We start from the raw sequence: 22,364 nt of genomic DNA, 5'->3' as shown, positions 1-22,364 counted from the left end.
GCTACAACATAGAAATAATATGGTCATAAAAGTATCAAGTCATAATTAGCTATTTGTCATTTGGTCTTTTACATTTAATGCAAATTTTTAAACTTTTGGTAGAAACACCCAAATCAAAATCTGCTGTAAAGTATGTCTGGGCAAACTGGAGTATAGGACCATCTCTGAGACATGTACATAGTCCACACCAATGGTGATTCTTTCATTAAATCTCTGGTTGTTACTTTCTGGCCAATTTGTTACTATTGAAACAAAATGAAGAACTAAATCAATTAGCCAGATCATGCTTTTCTGAAATAAAGGCAATTTTACTTTTTTTTCCTGATTTCAATTATAACATATACTCATGGGGAAAAAATCAAGCAATACAAGTAGTCTTCTATGGATTGAAATTTTGGTAAAATCCATATCACAAAAGAACCAGTTAATTTTAACCTTGAGGAAGTTCAAAACAGTATGAAGAAAGTAAACATTACTCCAAATGAATATTTCATCAATTTTTAGATTGCTTTCAGAATTTATCATTCTAAAGAAGAAATATGGTAGTGAATATTCTTATTGCAAGTATGAGTACTTATTTTAGGGGAAGTGCTCAAAAAATTCACTTTATGTGTTGGAAACCATTGGACATACCCAAGCAATGATTTTTCTTTTCTCGTGGAAGGGGGAATTGACAGACTTTGACCATTGCCTGTGATTTTAAGCAACTATTGCATGGTAACTATGTTACCCTTCCCAGAGTAGAAATTATATTTTTACTAAGAGAAACAGAGCATCTAATGTTTCATATTTCATTCTGAAAAGCCCCTTTTTGTCTATATGGATACAGTTTTCCTCTTGTGTATGGTACAATATTGATCTTGGAGAGAAGAAAAAAGATGCATTTCATCTGACACAGTTCAGCTAAATAATGATGGCTTTGACTATGTTTTTCTCCTAACAAAGGGCAGTCATATTTTAAGGAATTATATTTGAAGCACTTAGTGTTATTGTCAGATAGACCTTTACCTCTCAGGAAGAAAGTTTTTTTTGGGAGAGGAGCATGAGACTTCTTGTTAATAAAAATAATCTAACATTTGGATTGCTTGCTTTTACTTGCTTTAAAAATAAAGAGTCAACAAAAATGTGAAGAAAACATTTCTAAGGTCATTGGTGGTTTGAAAGACTAGAATAAAGGCTTGATGCTAAAGGAGTAAGTGGACACAATTATGCTGATTTGTTTTAAGAAGTTCCAAAGGGGAAAGGAAGACATCACTCTGAGACTGATGTACAAAAGCCAAGAATCATTTAGGGCTTCCAGAAAACTGGGGCAAAATCAATAGGAAAAGGGGTCTTTGTTTATGATGGAATTTAACATTCAGATGTAAAAGTCACTAAGTCTCCAGAGCTCCCTGAAGAATTGCTCAGTGACTGATTGAGTGAGAGAGAGCGCGCTTTGGGGAGACAGGAGAGAAGAGAGGGAGGAAATAAGGTGTAATAAATATCTGCCAGGTTCAATGAAAGAGGAAGCCATTAGTAATTCTTTCAAGCAACTAGACCCTATCATGAGAGACATTCATGAATATTATGTAAGGATTTTTAAGTGTTTTTTTCAAGTCAGTTGAGTTTTGACTGATGCTCAATGGAAATCATTGGCCTTCAGTTTAGTGTATGTAGCTCTCGTTTGTGACATCAGAGACCTACATGGGAGTGTAATCATACTGATCACACTTTTGAGCTCATTATTAAATGGGAAGATTAAGAGAGACCTCTGAAAGTCACTCAGAACTTCCATTTCTGGAAATGGCCAGCTAGATTATTTAGAACAACTGTCCTGCTGAAAACAATGAAATGAGGGTAGTTTTCATGATTGGGATATTAACACACGAGGCTTCTGGGATTTTGATAATGTTCTCACTCTTGATCTCGGGTTTCCTAGGTGATAATTACACTTCGTGATTTGGGTGACGTTTACTTGTTTTTGCATGGTTCTGTATGTAAGTTGTATGTCGTGATAAAAGAATTTTTAAATTCCCTAATTCAGCCTTCAACCTTCAGGCAGGTCAGTTTTGCACACTGAAGATACACTTTCTTTCTCCATGAAGAGAAACACTGTCTTCCTTTATGATCCAAACACTTTCTCAAATTTCACTTCGTAGGGACTTGCATCCTCTCCTATGCCAAATTGAAAGCTACAGGACTGAAACTGAAATTATTGAAAAGATTTCTAAGAAAATTTTTGGCTAGAACATTAAAGTCTATGAGATAGCTAATTAGAATCAATTAGAATAGTCTCCAGTGGGGTTCCTGGGTGCTCAGTCAGTTGGGCAACCAACTCTTGATTTTAGCTCAAGTCATGATCTCGTAGTTTGTGGGAATCAAGCCCTGCATTGGGCTCTGTGTGCTAATGGCATGGAGCCTGCTTGGAATTCTCTCTGTTCCTTGTTCTCTGCCCCTCCTCCACTCATGCTGCTCTCTCTCTCTCTCTCTCTGTCTCTCTCTCTCTCTCAAAATAAATAAACTCAAATTAAAAAGAATACTCTCCAATTTTTCTAACAACAGTTTTGTTCTAACAAAGAATTCCTATCCCTCTCATATAAAACCTTTAAATTTTGCATTAGGAAGTTTCACTTTCTGAAATTTCCCACAAATCAAGAAGTAATAATGTGGTTTTTTATCATTGCAGTCAAAAATTTGATTGCATTTAGCCAAAAGATGTTTTGATTTGCATTTAGCCAAATCAAATTGATTTGCATTTAGTCAAAAGATTTTTTTTTAAGATTTTTTTTTTTGCAGTTTATGTATTTATTTTGAGAGAGACAGAGACAGTGCAAGTGGGGGAGGGGCAGAGAGAGATGGGGGAGAGATGGAATCCCAAGCAGGCTCTGCACGGTCAGCACAGAGTCCCAGCGTGGGGCTTGAACCCATGAAGCCATGAAATCATGACCTGAGCCAAAACCAATAGTCAGACATGTAACCAACTGAGTCTCCCAGGCACCTTTAGCCAAAAGACATTTAAAGTAGAAACTCAACCTCATTATGGAAAGTCATTGTTATCATTAGCATAATTTCATCAACCATAGCTAAACTTTACTGAACACTTACTGTGTACAGATAATATGCTAAGTATCCACAAATATTATCTCATTCGATATTCATACAAATCCTGTGAGCCATGTAGTGTCAGTCCCATTTTTTAGACTATAAAATAGAACCATAAATTTTAAGTGTCTTGCCATATAAGACAGCTACTAACTAGTAGAGCTGAGATTCAATATCAGGTTATAATCACTGTTCTATACCCTCCAGAAGTTGTAAGAAAATTGACATAGAATCATTAGAGAATGTATTAGATCCTTAATAAAGACTTTTGAGGGCTTGCCCCCCCCCCAAAAGATAAAATTGAAGAATAAACTGAAGTCTGATGACCCATGTTCTCTTCTCTGCATTTCTTATATCCCTGCATTCCGAGTCCATATTGGTTATTCTTATTATTTTCCCTTCCATAGTTAAGATATTATCTGATTGGACAGGCTTTCCTAGAATATGAATTAATGTTTAATCTCCAAGTGAAATTAGAAATAACCACTTTAAAGAAATGAGAAGCTTATTTTTTGAGTGTAAAGGTAGAGCAGATTATAGTACAGTTGTCTGATAAGTCTGTCTTCCTGGTTGGTATGGGGATATCGTGCCAAATTTGATTCCAGTGAGACTAAGTTACTTGATTTCTGTCTAGTCTTAAATTCAGTGGTGCATCAACCAGAATTTAGCTAATACTAACAATTTATGTGGAGAATATGTGGTAGTGATACTTGGTCTATAAAAACTAATAGAGGAAGTAAAGTCAACATTGGCTAAAGTGAAGTTTGAGGTTATTTACAAAGTTGATTTTGTTTATACTGGTTTTGACAGGATTCATTTAAACATCTCAACATGATGAATTAAATGGAGAAGGGGTTTACCACCTCTATATCTTTAAGGTCTGTAAGCGTGGCCCTGATCTCTGCTTTTTCTACAAAATACTGTTTTGGCCAGGGAGTATGTGTGTGTGACAGTGGTAGATGAGTGGGGATTGTGCCAGATACTTCTGTTTAGACTTGATGACTATGATAACTCTTACCCCACGAGCCAAGGAACCAATGTGAGGTTCTCACCATTTGCCAAATATGTGTTATCATCATGAAATAATAATGCATTTATCAAATATGAAAATTCCAATTAAATAATTGGGAACTGGGAAAATTGCCACTGGTTACATCTGTGGACTAACCTACTGTGAGCTGGACATTGGCCGGGACTCCATTTGTTACCTGGATCTCTTAAACTCACTCTAACAGAGACGGTGATGAGTCTTCATATCTCAGTGTCAGCTCAGCCTCTGTGTCCGACAGTCTTTGAAATGTTTGGCATTCCCCTTTCAACATGTATAGTTACTTGAGTAAATGGCCATATGTCTTTTGTGGGGAGAACTGGGAGATGTTTTGTATACTTGTATAGCAAGGTCCTTTCTTCTGGAGACCTAAGATTTCTTGAGTCAATGAACTATGGATATCAAACTGGCTCAGTTCTGGAAACTGGGCAAGGGATTATGACTTTGAATTTGGGTGTGTTCCTTCAGTTTTGATCATACATCTTTGGTTTCTTTTGGTTGTACAGATTAAGACATACTCTTGTTTCATGTTATCTATCAAATCCCAAGGGGTGTTCAGAACACTGTATACGTCACAACCTTGCTGTTTATGGTAATGGCACCCACTTTCTTCTGATACTGAAGCACCACCAGCCAGACACTTATTTCAAGATCCTATCATTCCCATTGCTATCTGAGAGTGTGGTTTTGTACCAGCACTTTCTATCTAATGATAGATGCCTTGCCTGCAGAGGATGGCCACCTGTGAGTATCTTTGTGATGCTCATTCCTTATCACTTGGATATATGGAATGTCCTCTGGGCCCTCCTTTGACGCATAGCCATATATGGTGTGATTTCAGTCCTTACATAGTAAGTTCTTTCTAGAATGTCCATTTCTCCAAGCTTTTGGGTCCTTTCTCCCATAGTCTGCTGTGACAGTTGGCATTTCTAGTTCACTTAATGTAAGGCATTGCTTTCAAGTAGTACCCTAGCAGTGTGTTAGCAACATCACCAAATAAACTCTCCCTTATCTAACTAACTTTATGTTCTACTTCTCCTCATCAAGCACCCTCAGGACACAGAACCATTCAAATTCTCTTGCTTCCTATGGTCTTTGTTGGCAATATGCTGCACCTTCTTTGGAGTACAATTAATTTCCTCTCTTAACAGATCCAACACTTCTCCAGTGAGGTTATATTGTAATTAACTCTGGTTAGGTCACCGATGACCAGGGAGGAAAATGGGGTTAGATACTACAGCATGTTCTGTCTTGCATGGCAGAGACCTCTGTTTCCTCTTCAGATAAAAGGGAGGGCACTTGCCTTTAACAGAGAGGAGACAGGCTAAGAGCTCTGATAGTCTTCTAATTAGGCCCTCAAACTAATCCTCAGCTTTTTCTGTTCTCTAGCTACAGGAAATGAGAATTTCTTTGTATGCTGCCAAGGAGTCCTGATGGCTTTCACACTTAGCTTTAATTGATGACTAATCTCTGTGGCGGGCAGAATAATGTGCCTCCAAAGATGTCCATGTTCTGATCCCAGAAGCCTGTTAAGAAAAAGTACAGAGATGTTGAAATATTGAGGATTTTGAAGTGAGAGATTAGTATGGATTATCCAGGTCGGTCCCAAGTAATCCCATGAGTCCTATAAGAGGGAGGAAGGAAGGTAGAGTTAGAGAAGGAAATTGGATGAGGAGAGCAGAGGTTGGGATGGTACTATTTATATATCAATTAAAATGTGCGTGTCAAATCTTTGTAAAGAGTTCCACTGTATACATATAGAAAAGAGATCAGAGAAAAAAACACATTTTTTTTTTAAACTGCTAAACTCTGGATACTGAGACTATGGGTAACTTCACTTTATTTTTTATGTCATTTTTGGTATTTTTTTTTTTAAATTGGGTTTCACAACCAGCATGGAGTCCAACGTGGATTTAAATCACGACCCTGAGATCGAGACCTGAGCTGAGATCAAGAGTCAGATGCTTAACTGACTGAGCCACCCAGGGGCCCCCACATCACTTTTTAGTAATTTCCAAATTTTCAATAATAAGCATATATTTTTAAAAGCCCCTTTCATGATTATACATGACCATTGTAGAGAAATTGGAAAAATGCAAGTAAATGTATGGGAAAAAATAAAGATTATATCACCACCCCATCACCTAGAGAAAATAACTGTTAACATTTGGGTATATCCCATTTCCATATTTTTCTGTGCACTCATATGAATGTGCATGTGTTAAACTTGACTTGATACTGGCTGTTCAGTCATTTATCCTGCTCTTTCTTTCTTTCTTTCTTTCTTTTGCTTAACATTGTATGGTAAGCTCTTTTACTTATCCTCAGTTTTTGAAACACCATTTTTAACAAAAGCAGGATGTTACAGTGCATTTCCCTACTAGACGTTAAGATTATCTCCAGTTTTGGGGCACCTGGGTGGCTCAGTAGGTTAGGCATCCGATTTTGGCTCGAGTCATGATCTCAGGTTCCTGGTTCTAGCCCTGCATCAGACTCTGTGCTGACAGCTCAGAGCCTGGAGCCTGCTTCTGTGTTTCCCTCTCTCTCTGCCCCTCTCCTGCTCACACTCTGTCTTTGTCTCTCTCTCAAAAATAGATAAACATTAAAAAATTTTTTTAATAAAATTTTAAAAAAAGGCTATCTCCAGTTTTTTGATATTACAAATAATGATGTGATAAAGTAGTATGTAAATGTTTAGCCACATATCAGATTTTTTCCTCCGGGATAGAGACAAGCAGTAGGATTGGATTACTCTGATAATCAGAAAAAAGAAAATGTTACACTAAAAGGTTTCAGCTCACAAGCAGCTAAAAAATACTTGCAAATAATTAGGAATTGCCAACAATTTTTGGAAGTAAGCCATCTTTCCCTAGGCCAGGCCCCAGCCTATATGTGTTTAATGAAGGAAGCCAACAGGTGGCTGGTACAGGTGGCTGTCTAAGCCATCTTCCTTTTCCTAGGAGAAGAAAGATGGTGAGCTGAGAACACCTTGGTGACATGGCATAGGAATATAGGCAGTGGATATTTCTAACATGGGTAGATTCCCAGGGGATTATTGCTGCTTTTTCCCTTCTGCTATAAGAGATGTTCGCTCTTCCTGGAGGGATAGTATGGCACGGTAGATAAAGCATCTTTGAATAAAGGAGTCATTGTATAGGGGCGCCTGGGTGGCTCAGTTGGTTAATGCCTGGCTTCGGCTCAGGTCATGATTTCGCAGCCTGTGAGTTCGAGCCCCATGTCAGGCTCTGTGCTGACAGCTCAGAGCCTGGAGCCTGCTTCGGATTCTGTGTCTCCCTCTCTCTCTTCCCCTCCTCCGCTCATGCTCTGTCTCTGTCTCTCTCTCTCTCAAAAATAAATAAACATCAAAAAAATTTTTAAAAAGACAAAAAGAAGTCATTGTATAGATGCAATCTCAAAACAGAGAAGCAGCCAGTAGGGTAAGTGAGGCTGAGCTGTTCCAGTCACCTGGCTGAGCCTAAGGGGGAGGATCCTGGGTACCCCACACCAAGGGACTTACCACCCCTGCTTCAGCACACTGGATAAACCGCCCATGAGAAGAATTTCTTCCAGATGGTGACTGATGCTGTGCTTTGCATCATTCACACTGGTTTGCTAAAAGAGGCAGAAAAATTATTGGCTCAGATTAAGAGAGAACACTACAGTGGGAAATGGTGAGCCAAGACATAGAAAAGGTCTAAACTTCTCCCTGGAAGCACTTTGATATTTATCTCAAATTTCTTTCATTCTCTGTATATGGATATATTTCCCATTGGGAAAACAGTTCAAACCACAGGCAAATAAAAGCTGAGAAAGAAATAGTGACGTTTCCTTATTTGGAATAAAAAAAAAAATCCAAACAATTCTAAGACATAATTCAGAAAGATTTCAGAGTAGCTTTAAGCTTTCTGTCTTCAGTAAGAAAGAAAGCTACATAAAAGTATTCTTGCTAATAAAGGGGGGAAATAAGATGATTTCTTAAAATCTTTGAAAGAATACAGTAGCAAATCTCTGTGGAATACTATTTTCTATAAACGTATTTGTGTTGGGATAATTTTCCTTTAAGAAGCAGTTGCAAAAAATTATAGCAGGCATACCTTGTTTTATTGCACTTCACTTTATAGCCCTTTGCAGATACTGCATTTTTTACAAATTGAGGGTTTGTGGCAACCCTGCCTGAAGCAAGTCTATTGGCTCTAGTCTTCCAACAGCATTTGCTCACTTTGTATCTCGGTGTGACATTTTGGTAATTCTCATGATATTTCAAGCTTTTTCATTATTATTATATCTGTTACGGAGATCTGTGATCAGTGCTCTTTGGTGTTTCCATTGTAATTGTTTTCGGTGTGCCACAAACCACACCCATATAGATAGTGCACGTCATTGATAAACAATGTGTATGTTCTCACGGCTCCACCTACCAGCCATTCCCCTTCTCTCTCCCTTTCCTCAGGCCTCCCTGTTCCCTGAAACACAACACTATTGAAATTAGGCTAATGAGTAACCCTACAACGGCCTCTACATGTTCAAATGAAGGGAAGAGTCACATATCTCCCACTTGAAATCAAAAGCTCAGGATGATTATTAAAGCTTAGCGAAGGCAAGTCAAAAGCCAATACAGGCTAAACGCTAGACCTCTTGCACCAAACTGCCAAATTGTGAATGTAAAGGAAAAGTTCTTGGAGGAAATTAAAAGTGTTACTCCACTGAACATACAAACAAATGGTAAGAACGTGAAACAGCCTCATTGCTCTTACGGAGAAAGTTTGAGTGGTCTGGATTGGAAGATCAAACCAGCCACAACATTCCCTTTAGCCAAAGCCGAACTAATCCAGAGCAAGCCCCTAACGCTCTTCTGCTCTACGAAGGCTGAGAGAGGTGAGGAAACTGCAGAAGACAAGTCTGAAGCTAGCAGAGGTTGGTTCATGAGGTTTAAGGAAAGAAGCCGTCTCCATTACCTCGAAGTGTGAGGTGAAGCAGAAAGTGCTGATGTAGAAGCTGCAGCAAGTTACTCAGAAGATGTAGCTAGGATCGTTACTCAAGGTAGCTACACTAAATGGCAGATTTCCATTATAGACGAAACAGCCTTCTATTGGAAGAAGATGTCATCTAGGAGTTCAGAGCTAGAGAGGAGAGGTCAATGCCTGACTTCAAAGTTTCAAAACATAGGCTGACTCATTTGTTCGATGCTAAGGCAGCTGGTGACTTCAAGCTGAAGCCAATGTTTATTTACCATTCTAAAAATCCTAGGACCCATACAAATTATGCTAAATCGACTCTGCCTGGGCTGTATAAATGGAACAGTAAAGTCTGGATGACAGCACATCTGTTTATGATGTGGTTTACTAAATATTTTAAGCCCACTGTTGAAATATATCACTTACTATGTACCTGGTCACTCAAGAGCTCTGATGGAGATGTCCAACAAGTGTAACATTTTTTCATGCCTGTTAACACAACATCCATTCTGTAGTCCATGGATCAATAAGTTATTTTGACTTTTGAGTCTTATTATTTAAAAAAACACATTTCATAAGGCCATGGGTACCATAAATAGTGATTGCTCTGATGGATCTGGGCAAAGTCAATTGAAAACCTTCTGGAAAGAATTCACCATTCTAGACGCCATTCAGCACATTCATGATTCATGGAAAGAGATCAAAATATCAACAGTCCCAGGAGTCTGAAAGAAAGTTGATGCCAACCCTCATGGATGACTTTGAGAGGTTCAAGACTTCAGTGGAGGAAGTCACTGCAGATGTGGTGGAAATAGCAGGGAAACTAGAATTAGAGGTGAAGCCTGACGATGGGACTGAACTGCTGTGATCTCATGTTAAAACTTTAATGGATGAGGAGTTGCTTCTTATGGATGAGCAAAGAAAGTGGGTTCTTGGGAAGGAATCTGCTCCTGGTAAAGATGCTATGGAGACTCTTGAAATGACAGCAAAGAATTTAGAATATTGCCTAAACTTAGGTGATGAAGCAGCAACAGGGTTTGAGAAGATTGACTCCATCTCTACTGTGAGTAAAATGCTATCCAACAGCATTCATGCTACAGAGAAATCATTTGTGACAGGAAGAGTCGATAGATGTGGCAAACTTCATTGTCTTCTTTTAGGAAACTGCCATACCCACCTCAGCCTTCAGCAACCACTACCCTGATGGATCAGCATCCATCAACATCAAGCAAGACCCTCCACCAGCAAAAAGATTATGATGTGCTGAAAGCTCAGATGATGGTTAGCATTTTTTTTTAGCAGCAAAAGCATTTTTAAATTAAAGTGTATACATTGTTTTTTTAAGACATAATGTTATTGCACACTTTGTAGGCTATGGGATAGTGTAAACATAACTTTTATATGCACTGGGAAGCCAAAAATTCATTTGACTTGCTTTATTGTAATACTGGCTTTATTGCAGTGGTCTGGAACTGAACCCACCATATCTCCAAGGTATGCCTGTAAAATAAATGCTTTCTTGTTTAGGCAAACTTCATTCTCTGCAGAAACAGCAACACTAGAGTTTAGCTTTAGACCATGTTATCAATTATAATAACAGTCATGATAGGTCCTGTAAAAAATGGCTTTTCCTTGAGGATAGTGACAGACACGCCAAATCTTAACAGTTTCTCTCTGCACAGCTAAATTAAGAGGCTCTATCATCAATCATGTCAAATTTGTTGAAATGCTTTTTATGTCAAGTTGATACACTACTAGCCTATTATAGTTACTGTCAGGCTCCTCATTTTTTTTTTTTTTTTTTAACGAGGTGCTCCTAGAAGAAAGCACAGTAACACTTGATGTGAAAGGAATGAGTTTATCATGTTGGTTGTGATAAATACACCACATTTTACTTTATTTTATTATTATAATTTTAATGTTTATTTTTGAGAGAGAGAGAGAGACAGAGCATGAGTGGGGGAGGGGCAGAGAGAGAGGGAGACACAGACTCCGAAGCAGGCTCCAGGCTCTGAGCTGTCAGCACACAGCCCTATGCGGGTCTTGAACCCACAGACTGCAAGACCATGACCTGAGCTGAAGTTGGATGCTTAACTGACTGAGCCACCCAGGTGCCTCAATAAACCGCATTTTATTTTTTATTTTTTTTTAACGTTTATTTATTTTTGAGACAGAGAGAGACAGAGCATGAACGGGGGAGGGTCACAGAGAGAGGGAGACACAGAATCCGAAACAGGCTCCAGCCTCCGAGCCATCAGCACAGAGCCCGATGTGGGGCTTGAACCCACGGACCGTGAGATCATGACCTGAGCCGAAGTTGGACGCTTAACCGACCAAGCCACCCAGGTGCCCCAAACCGCATTTTAAAGATATAAAAATGGGTACAGGGCAAAGCTTAAAATATTGCCAGAAGAAGGCAAATGAGTTACAAATAATGAACACTAAAAAAGAAGGAAAAGTATTTACATTAATATTCTGTGGAAGAATATTAGTCTTGAAAAGGAAAGAAATTCCGGGACACCTGGGTTGGCTCAGTCTGACTCAGGCTCAGGTTATCATCTTGCAGTTGGTGAGTTCAAGCCCCACGTTGGGCTCTGTGCTGACAGAGGAAAAAGGAAAGAAATTCTAAAACATGATAAACCTTAAGGACATTATACTAAGCAAAGTAAGCCAGTCATGAAAAGACAAATATTGTATGACTCCATTTATATGAGACACCTAGGGTAGTCATATTCATAGAAACAGAAAGGAGAATGGTGGTTGCCAGGAGCTGAGATCTGAGGGAGCATGTGTGTTGTTATCTTATGGGTACAGAGTTTCAGTTTTGCAAGATGAAAACGTTCTAGTGATTGGTTGTACAATAATGTGAATGTATTTAACACTACAGAAACGTACATTTAGAAACGGTTACGATGGTGAATTTTAGGTTACGTGCATTTTACTACAATCAAAATTTTTTAAATAGCCTATTGATAATAATTATGAACAGGTAATTTTTATTGGAAATCATAAACTGTCCATTCACGTCCATTTGATTTTCCAAAAATAATGCCGTGAGTTAGGATTTTATGGTCTTAGTTCTTTAGCTAAGGAAACCAAAGAGAAGAAGGCTGAACTGACTCAAAGACACAGAGCTGGGACTGGACCCGAGGGCACCTGCTTCTAAATACATAGCTCTAATTGCATAACTACATGTATATTCTAATCATTTATGTGCATGTTATGCATATCCACCAGCTGTTACCTCAGTGAAATATTCAATTCAATTCAAAGAATAGCTATTGATCTCATAATAAACTTTAGAATTGTATTCTTTTCCTGTATCTCTTAAACTCATGTCCCTCCTCAAAATGCTTGTAAATTATTCTCTCTGTACTCTTAACAAAATGTATTAAGCAAGTAGTCAAAATTCTATCACCTTCATTTATTGATTGAAGAAGCAGAGGTTCAATGACACGCCTAAATTCAAATGAGCTAGAAGCCAATAAAGAGTGGAGACCAGTTTAGTGAACCTGTCCTAGGTTCTGTGCACTATGCCTTTGGAAATCTGGGTGGTTGAGGCTGCAAAAATCATGTAAAGCCAACAATTTCTCCCTCACGGAGCCCAAATAACCTATGATCGTCTGTATCTTGGATTCGCGTCAGACTGATTCCTCCAGTAGTCTGTAACACTCCCCTGTTCGTGACCCCTTCACTTCTGCTTTCATTACAACAGCAGTCTGTGTTGTGACTGTGTGCCTTTCACATCTGGCCCATCATGGGGCTGAGATGAGTTCAATACTTGTACCTGGGCTGTCCTGTCACTGCATGCCCAATACTTTCTAGAGAACAACAGCATTGGTGGTTCAGTGGTAGAATTCTCACCTGCCAATACTTTCTAGAGCATGTATTGTGTGCCAGGCACTGTGCTAAGTGCTTTATATGCATCTTCTTATTTAGTTCTTTATCATGTCATCATTATCATCCCCATTAAATACATTGAAATTCACTTACTCAATTCAAAAAGTTAGGATGTGACAAAGCCAGGATCCAAATTCAGTTTGACTCCTGAGTCCTGATACTTAACCATTATGCCACTTACCTTAAATTTCTACCTGGAAGCCATGTGATTGTCATATTTTGTCAATCTCTAAATACTAAGAATGCTGCTTGTTCTTCTGGTGCACATCTTTCTCACCTCCTTTCAAGGCGGTTCTCTCCTTCTGCATCAATCATTACCAGATAATGTTTAACCTAAGAGGCAGAGCCCAGCGACAGTTCTCATTTTTTAAGAAACCTCATGGTCCTGGGGACTTGGGATTGTATTTCCCTTGTGGAAACTGGTATTGGATCTCAGGCTCCTCAAGGCTCTCTGTCAGCCCCCAGTGCTGTGCTGACTCCGCAAAGGAGTGAGTGATAAATTGCTTGCTCTTGCGGCTTCTGTGCTTGAAGAACGCGGTCATCCATTTACATCCCACAATTTCTTTGTCACTGTCAATGATAACTGATAACATTTATAATCTGGTAAGGTGAAAGAGTCTCCCAGGTGTCAAGCTATATATTGTGACACAGCTTTGTAAGTCCCTTATTGCATTCTCAAACACACCAGCAAAGGAAAAGTTGAACAGGACTGAACATAACACAGGCTGACTTCACTCAATTTTTCATGTGTATTGGTAAACTTTTGAGAGTTGTCAAACTTCTGAAAAGTTGCCAGGATGCAATACTAATGATCGCCAAATGCTTTTATGACATCCAGGAATGTACTTTAGACATTTCTTACGCTACTTTCTTCACATTTTCCTGTGCATTAAAACTATGTGTATTGTAATGTGCCTTGATCTTACATACATAAAGCTTTTCAATAGCTGGCCCAGGAATTTCAAACCAGGATTTGCATTTTCATTATGAAGGTTATCATTTGAAACAGGTAATATTTTATTTAATGCAAGACATCCTGCATTGATTAGCACTACAAGTGACCGTGAAAATTTGGTACATGAAAATTGGAATCTCTACTGGGACACTTGCTTCTAAATCTGTATTTAGATTTAGAAGGCCAGTAGGTGACTGCATTTTAATGTATATACATCTATCCAAAATCCCTGTTTACATGAAAATCATTAGACTTAACAATAGAAGGATCATCAGAACTATAGTTTGTTAATTTGCTAATAGTTCTTCTGATTTTAGTTAGTGTGGCTTCCTGAGGCTACCCTATGTGTATATATATATTATATATATAATATATATATATATTATATATATTATATATATAATATATATATATAAAATATATATATTATATATATAATATATATATAAAAATATATATATATTATATATATACACATAGTACTGTACTATAGAGTACTATATATAGAGAGAGAGAGAGTACTATACTAGTATGCATGTGTGTATATATATATATTTATAGTATCTACTAATGAGTGTCAAGAGTAGAGACAGAGATGCTGATATTGCAGAATTGTTTAGAGTTTGTGAGACACAGCCCCTTTTGCTCTGAGAGTTATTGAAGTTTTCCACTGCCTTTGAAATTCAAATTCCCAGAGCCTTCTGCTCAGCCCTGCTCTGACTAGCTCTTTTGAACTTAAGTGTCTTTCCTTGGCCTGTTAGCAAATCTCAGTCATGACCTTCTGGATACAAGTCCCTTTCCCTGAGAAGGAGGGGGCTTCACCACTGTTCCAGATTGGGTCTGGGAATGGAGAGGGATATAAATCTTGAGCTGGGTCTTTTAACTCCCAACCATGTCAAGGCGGTAGGGACTTTCTGTTTCGCACCACCAGTGCCCCTGGGGTATCCACTGTTCTACCCTTGGTGGTCCAGGAGCTGGGGAAAGCCTCTCAGTGCAGACAGGAATCTTTCCTGCTGGGTCATCCGCTGCTTTGTGGTTTCTCAGGACAGGAGAAGGTGGTGCTCACTCAGACACTGACAAACAGTGGACACCAGGTGACTTCAAGCAATTCCCAGGGCTTTCTTGACACGAGCTGAACTAAGTATTAACACTGATTCTGCTCCTCCAACGCCACTTCTCCCCATATACAATCCTCTTTTGCAAGGGTAGTCTGGCTCTATTCTCTTTACAGCTATTGCATATATTTATACATGCCATGCTCTGCTCCTTAGAGTATTTGTTTTTAATTCTTAAAAATATTCCCACCCTCTAAAAACAAAAAACCAAAGTATACTCTTGGCTTTCACCTATCAAACCGATCAGTGCTAGACCCAACCCAGTTTGCTGACCCCGCCCCGGCCTGAGGATGCCCCGCCCCCACGCCGCAGACACGTGCAATGCGGGCGCTGTGGGAGAGCTTACACCACCTCTACTGCGCAGACTCAGAGTCGTGGGTTCGCCCTCCGGCCAGTAGGCTGAAGCTCTGCGCGTCCCGTTCTCGGGGCGTCATATTTCTGGTCCTCAAACTCCTCCAGGTCCTCGCCTCACCACGGTGGCCCAAACGGCGTAGCTCTGAAGGACTCTGCCCCGTGTTTTCCCGCCCTCTGTGTGCTTAAAGAGAGCGAACGGGCGGAGAGAACGGCGAATCTGCAGAACCCCGCGGGGCCCCTGCAGAACCTCTTGCGGGAACTCCTCAAGAGTCCGAGGAAGCCGACCTGAGGGACGGGCGCAGGGCTGGCTGTGGCGTGGTCGCTGCCGTCGCGCCCTCGGCCGGATCCTGTGACTCCTGAGACCCGGGACCCGGTGAGCAGGCGGACGGGTCGGGGGATGGTGGTACCCCGGCCGCCCCCGGGGCCAGACGGCGGTTCCCGCCCGTGGGTACCGTTCCCGCCGAGGACCGTTCAAGGCCTGGCAGTGCCCGGGCCTTGGTGCGGAGATCCCGGCAGGGCCGCGGCTGGTCGTGTGAGGGGCAGGCCGGGCTCCTGGGGGGGGGGCTTGGAGTGAGGCTGGGCGTCCGTGATGCATCCAGGGCTGAGGCTGGGGCTTCATGGAGAAGAGCCTCCTAAGGTTCTGGTGCTACTGAGCCTTTGCTAGCTAGAAGGAGGGAATGGGGAGCCTGCTGTCCTTTGTCCCAGGTTTCGGAATCCTTCTGGTGGCCTTTTAGGAGGGTGCTTCAGCTTTTGGTCTCAGGACTTCTTCACACAGTTAACATTACTGAGGACCAAAGAGCTTCTGCTCATATGGGTTTTATCTGTTAGTATTTACTGTCAGAAATTAAAACAGGGAAAGTTTTAAATGTCAGTTTAGTTAAAACTCAGTGATGAACCCCTTACGTGTTTTTTAAGTTTACTTATTTTGAGAAGGAGAGAGCACAAGTGGGAGAGGGGCAGAGAGAATGAGAGAGAACCCCAAGTAGGCTCCCAGCCAATAACCTGGAGCCCACCTCCCAGGGGCCTCCGAGCTCAAGCTCCCCGTGGGGTTCCATCCCAGCGACCAAGAGATCATGACCTGAGCAGAAATCAAGAGTCCACCACCCAACTGACAACCAACGTGAGCTATCCAGGTGTCCTGTGAACCCCTTACATGTTAATATGTTTATGAAAAAATGACTTTACAAAACAAAGAGGGGCACTGTTTTACATTTTTGCTTATCTCTTTAATATATTCTGTTTCCTTCAACATTCAGTCTGCTGTGATATCCCATGTCATGTAGTCTGGAAAACTTCACTATACACTCCAGAGAGAATGAGATTGAAAAAGATAAGGAGCATCTTGGTATTTTTTTAAAGTGTTTACTTATTTATTTTGAGAGAGAGAGGGGGAGAGATGGAAGGAGGGAGGAGCAGAGAGAAAGAGAGGGAGACAGAGAATCCCGGGCAGGCTCTGCACCCTCAGCACAGAGCAGGGTGCAGGGTGCAGGGTTCGAACCCACGGACTGTGAGATCATGACCTGAGTGGAAGAAACCAAGAGTTGGACGCTTAACCAACTGAGCCACCTAGGCACCCCACATCTCGGTATTATTAAAAATAACATAATTGGTATTACAGACCCTTTGCAGACTGCCTGAAAAGGGTCCTTGGAACTCTAGGGTTCCCACTTTGAGAACCTCTGAATGAGGAAATTGGGAAGTGTCATCTGACCTCCACAGTGAAACAGATCAGGGTGTTTGAATTTAGCTGCTGCCAGGAACATCCACCTAGAGATGAGGGTTTTCTGACAAATGATCCTTTTTAAAAAAAATGTTTATTTCTTTCGAGAGAGTGAGAGAGAGAGAGAGAGAATGTGAGCAGGGGAGGGGCAGAGAGAGGGAGAGAGAGAATCCCAAGTAGGCCTCAAGTTGTCACCATAGAGCCAGACATGAGGCTCCATCTGTGAGATCATGACCTGAGTGGAAACAAGTGTCAGTTGCTCAACCCACTGTGCCACCCAGGTGCCCCTCCCCTCATCCTTTTGATAATATTGCTATAGGAAAACCGATTGCATCAAGAATGATGTTTCTTTGAGATAACATGGTTCCTAAGTTTTCATCCAGGGCGAGAAGCATTTAGCCTGGGATGAGAGGCTTTGGTTTCAGAATGCTCTGACAAGGGAGGAGTCATTTAGCCCACATAAATTCCTATTTTATTACGTATTCTTTTTTGGGAGGGATTATCATAGATTCTATGAAATGAAATTCTGGTTTCCCTCGATCACCTTAACTACTCCTTTTCAATGTCTCCTTTGCTGGCCCTTCCTCTACCGAAATGTGCAGAGGGGAGTGGAAAAGAGGGAATTCCATCCATGGTAATTTAAATGGGCTGAAAAAATTCCCAAAGTATAAGCAGGCATCTTTCCTGCTGGGCGATGGACAGCTTTCTGGGTGCAGTGAGCACAATTGGTAAGGCTTCTCAGTACAGGTGAACTTGCAGTGTCTCCAGTCTTCTCTCTTTATGCAGTTTCCCTAGATGATTTCACCCAATCCCATGTGTTTTTATCATAAGAACACATTATCCACCACCACTGCTTCTAATTTGAGTTCCTGGCTCAAAATTTAGCTGTCTGAATAATATCTCCACTTTTATGTCTTGAGGACAACTCAAACTTAACAAAGCTAAAACTGAACTTTTGATCTTTCCCCTTGATGTACGCACGGCCTGCTTCTTCTGCAGTTTTCCCCTCTTAGAAATTGACATCATATTCTCCTAAATTGCTTAGAATATAAATCTGGAAGTCATTCTTGAGATATACTCACTTGGACTTCTTATATCTCAATCTATCACCTAGTCTTAATTCATTTTGATTCCAAATTATATCTCTAGTACACTAGCTTTTTTACTGCTATTACCGTAAGTCTGAGTTTACCATCATTTTTTGCCTGGACTGCCCCAAAGCATCCTTCTTACTTATTCTCCTTACATCCACTTATATCACTGCCCCTCTCCAATCTGTCTCCAAGTCTTTTAAAATCAGAAGTATGAATACATTGCTTCTCTGTCAGACGTTTTACTGTGGCTGCTCAATGTTTTTAGGCTGAAGTTCAAAGTTCTTAACAAGGACTCTAAGGTAGCGTATGATCTGCCCCCTGTCTACTTCCCCAGCCTCTTCTCCCACCCCCTTTCTATATCACCCTTTATACTTCACCCGTAGTAGGTTTTATTCATTCAGCAGGCAACATTTATGATTGAGCATACAATTTGTGCCAGATACTGTTCAGATACTGAGGATACAATGGTGAACAAAGTCAGGGACCCCATTCTGATGGAAATTGTACTCCAGAGTAGGGAATTAGGCTACAAACAACCATACCAATAAATGTCAAAGGTAATTTCAGAGGGCAAAAATTCTACAAAGAAATAAAACATAATGGGATAGAAAGTGACGACAGGCTACCTGGCACTGGGTGGTCAGGGAAGACTTCTCTGTGAAGCTGAGCTCAGAATGACAAGAAGAAGCCAGGTCAGCCTTGTGAGTATAGGGGAACAGAACATTCCAAGGAGTGATGATAACAAAGATAAAAGCTCTGAGGCAGAAACAAGTTTGTTTATGAAATAGACCAGTGTGGCTGGTCCATGGTGAGGTAGCATATTAGTTTTCTATTACTGTTGTAACAAATTACCATCGTGGCTTAAAAACACACACACACACACACACACACACACACACACCAACAACAACAACACAGATTTACCGTTTTACAGTTCTGGAAGTCAGAAGTCTGAATGGGTCTCAGTGGGCTAAAACCGAGGTGTCTGCAGCACTGCATTCCTCTTTAAGGGAATGGTCTCAGGGAACATACATTTTCTTGCTTTTTCCAGCTTTTAGACGTTGCTCACACTGCTTGGCTCATGGCCCTCACCCTCTACTTTCAAAGCAATGTGGGGTGAGTCCTATATTGTGTTATGTTGATGACCTTGTTTCTGTCATCACATCTTATTCTCTGACTCTTCTGTCTCCTTATTCTATTTTTAAGAACCCTTCTGATTACTGGACTACCTAGAGAATCCAGAATAATTTTGCATTTTAAGGTCAGTTGATTACAGTCTTAATTTCGCAACCTCAATTCCCCTTAGCTATATAAAGTAACATATTCACAAATTCCAAGGATTAGGGTGTAGATATCTTGTGGGAGAGACATTCCACCTACCACAGGTAGAAGAATGCAGAAGATGAGGACAAAGAAGTGGGTTTGGACCAGATTTTGAAAGGCTTGTAGGCTAAGTTAAGGAATTTGGATTTTATTCCAAGAAAGGGAGAGTCCTTGGTGGATTTCAAGCAGAGCAGTGGAGTGATCTGAATTGCATTTTAAAAGGAACATCTGTTTGCCATGTGGAATTGGATTTAAAGAGGGAAAGAATGGCAGCAGTGAGACTAGTTACGGAATATGTCATATCTCTGCAGTTGGTTAGTTGGATTAGGGTGATAGCATTGAAGGTGGAGAGAAGTGAATGATTATAGGATGTATTTTAGAGATAAAAACTTGCAAATGTATTTACATGGAGGTAAAGGAAAGAGAAGAATGAGGGATGAGTCTCTCACTAAGGTGGAGAAGGCTAAAGGATAGCAGATTTGAGGAATTGGGAATTAATTTTTTGCCCATGTTAACTTTAAGAGCTACGTTTGGTATTCAAGTGGAGATGTGGAGAAGGCAATTACGTGTAAGAGTCTGAATCTCAGTGGAAAATCAGGTCTAGAGGTATGTACTTGAGAGTTACAACCTAAGTGGGATTAAGGCCATGTGACTGGGTGACATCTTTTAAAGATACAAATATAGAAAAATAAAGGACCTAGGATTAAACTCTAGGGCTCCAATATTAAAGGTGAGACAAAAGAGGAGCCAGCAAAGAAAACAGAAGATGAGCCAAGAAATTGTTTTCAGTTTTTTCGAGAGGAAAGGGGGATGACTAGCAGTTTGAATGCCAGTGAGAGACTGAGGTGAAAGAGAAGTGCCTGTTGGATTTACAATATGGTGGTCATTGTTGACCTTAAGAATAGTTTGAGTGGAGTGGTGGAGATGGACACCTGAATGAAGAGTGTTAAAGAGAGAAACAGAAGTAAGAAAGTAGAGGTGACTGTTTTAGACAATTCATCTATATCCTGAAGTGTGTTATGTGCCATCCCAACTTGAGGCCATAGCACACTCTGTTTCCTCCGCCTGGTATCTTTTCCGCTTTGCTGCACCCTCCCCCACCACTATAGGTCCTTGTGAAGTTCACCCACATACTTCTTTAATTATAAGTATATAGTTATGCCCCCCCCCATATACACACATGCACACACTTACTATACACATGCCAGATAGTAAACTCCACAAAGCTGGGATGATTTTGCTTTGGCTCATCATTGTATTCCTAGTATGTAGCCCAGTGTCTAACATCTGGTAGTTTCTCAACATTCATTCATTGAGTCAGTGAATAAATTAATATTATGTTCCAGTACCTTGGATGAATGATATGGTCTAGTGGTGTTTTATTTTTTTCTGTAGTTCATTGTTTTCATGTGATACTTGGTAGCCATTCATGAAATCATATAATGATCTATCAGGAGCAGTGTGATTAACAGCTAATAAGCATTTTGCCTGAAAAATAATTCAGCATCTTTTGCAAAAGATTCTTGATAAAGAGCTTCATAAGTCATTTTACTTTTGACATTAAAGAGCTACATGCTATTCCCAAAGGTTAGCATTCCCAGGGGATAACAGAAAGCTGTTCTAAAGGTATGGAATCTGTGTGTGTGTGTGTGTGTGTGTGTGTGTGTGTGTGTGTGTTCACGCGTGAGTGCATGTTAGTGTTTATTAGCTAGGTCACATTGGGAGGCCACTTAAACTTTCTGGGCCTTGGTGTCTTTATCTGTAAATTGGAGGTCATTGCCCTTATTTTGCCCACCAAACAGGGTAATTATAGTCAAATGAAATAAAATATGTGAGAACACTTTGAAAATTCAAAAGCACTATGAAAATCTAAAGTATTATTACCATTTTGATTCTCTTTCAATAGAACTCCTGTTACCCAAACAGAAAGATGAAAATACCCTTGTTTGCTTTCCTCCCTTTTAAATTTGGTGTCCTCTTAATGGGACTTACAGTAAGAGCAGATGGTATTAAACCTCTTATCGCTTGTTCAGGAGCCAGGTTCTCTAGTATTTTTATTTGGATCTTACTTGTACAGTAATACATTATCTGTCCCCTTTGTTCATTTACCTCTCGTGGAAAGAAAACAAGTCATTTGTTGACTTGGAATCTGTAGGCATAAAATGTGCCCTTCTTGTCTATTCAGAAATAGACACTATAAAAACATGAAACTTGAGGTGTTTCTTCAAAGTGCTGTGGGATTCGAGGTGAAGAATTTGCAAAAGACCAATATTTCACCTAACAAAAATCTGTGAATATTAAAATGCCTTTGTGCTAAGAGGAATATTTCTAATTTATCTACATAATATGTAAATATAGAGTAATTTTCACAAGCCATACAGAAGAATCCATTTTATTACTTACAGCTGTCCATTGCTGAATGTATGTGCATGTTAATACCATACTAAGTGCAGTGATTAGAGTTCTGAGGATGGAAATACATAGGCCTTGGTGCAAGTTTCAGCTTTGCTGCCTGCAAACCTGTGGTTGTGTGCAATTTATTTACCTCTCTAAATAACAGTTTCCTTATCGTTAAATAGGAATTTTTTCATAGAATGTTGTGAGGACTAAATGAAATAATATTGAAAAAAGAATTTAGCTCATAGTAAGTGGTCAGTAAAGATTCAGGTTATTATATATTATATACTATCACATTTATAATAAATGTAGTGTTAATACAACTATATTACTCAGAAATAAATTGTATCAATTAATATACACATACTATATTTTAGTGTTAATAATAAAATTAATATAATATTCACCTATTTGTGTGTACT

The 22,364-nt window shown here is 40.0% G+C and overlaps 1 protein-coding gene across 1 annotated transcript in view; it reads left to right on the top strand.

The window, feature by feature from the left end:
- Positions 1-15,688: 15,688 nt before the first annotated feature.
- ARHGAP28 (Rho GTPase activating protein 28) overlaps positions 15,689-22,364 on the top strand; it is a 240,748-nt gene continuing 234,072 nt past the window's right edge. Inside the window, exon 1 of the mRNA XM_027068532.2 lies at positions 15,689-15,781. The gene's annotated coding sequence lies outside the window, so the exon portion shown is untranslated. The remainder of the gene's footprint in view (positions 15,782-22,364) is intronic.

The sequence above is a fragment of the Acinonyx jubatus genome, chromosome D3 (genome assembly GCF_027475565.1).
Source record: "Acinonyx jubatus isolate Ajub_Pintada_27869175 chromosome D3, VMU_Ajub_asm_v1.0, whole genome shotgun sequence".
NCBI classification, from domain to species: Eukaryota; Metazoa; Chordata; class Mammalia; order Carnivora; family Felidae; genus Acinonyx; species Acinonyx jubatus.
Note: the sequence above shows the minus strand (reverse complement) of the source record. Positions and strands in the feature narration are given on the sequence as shown.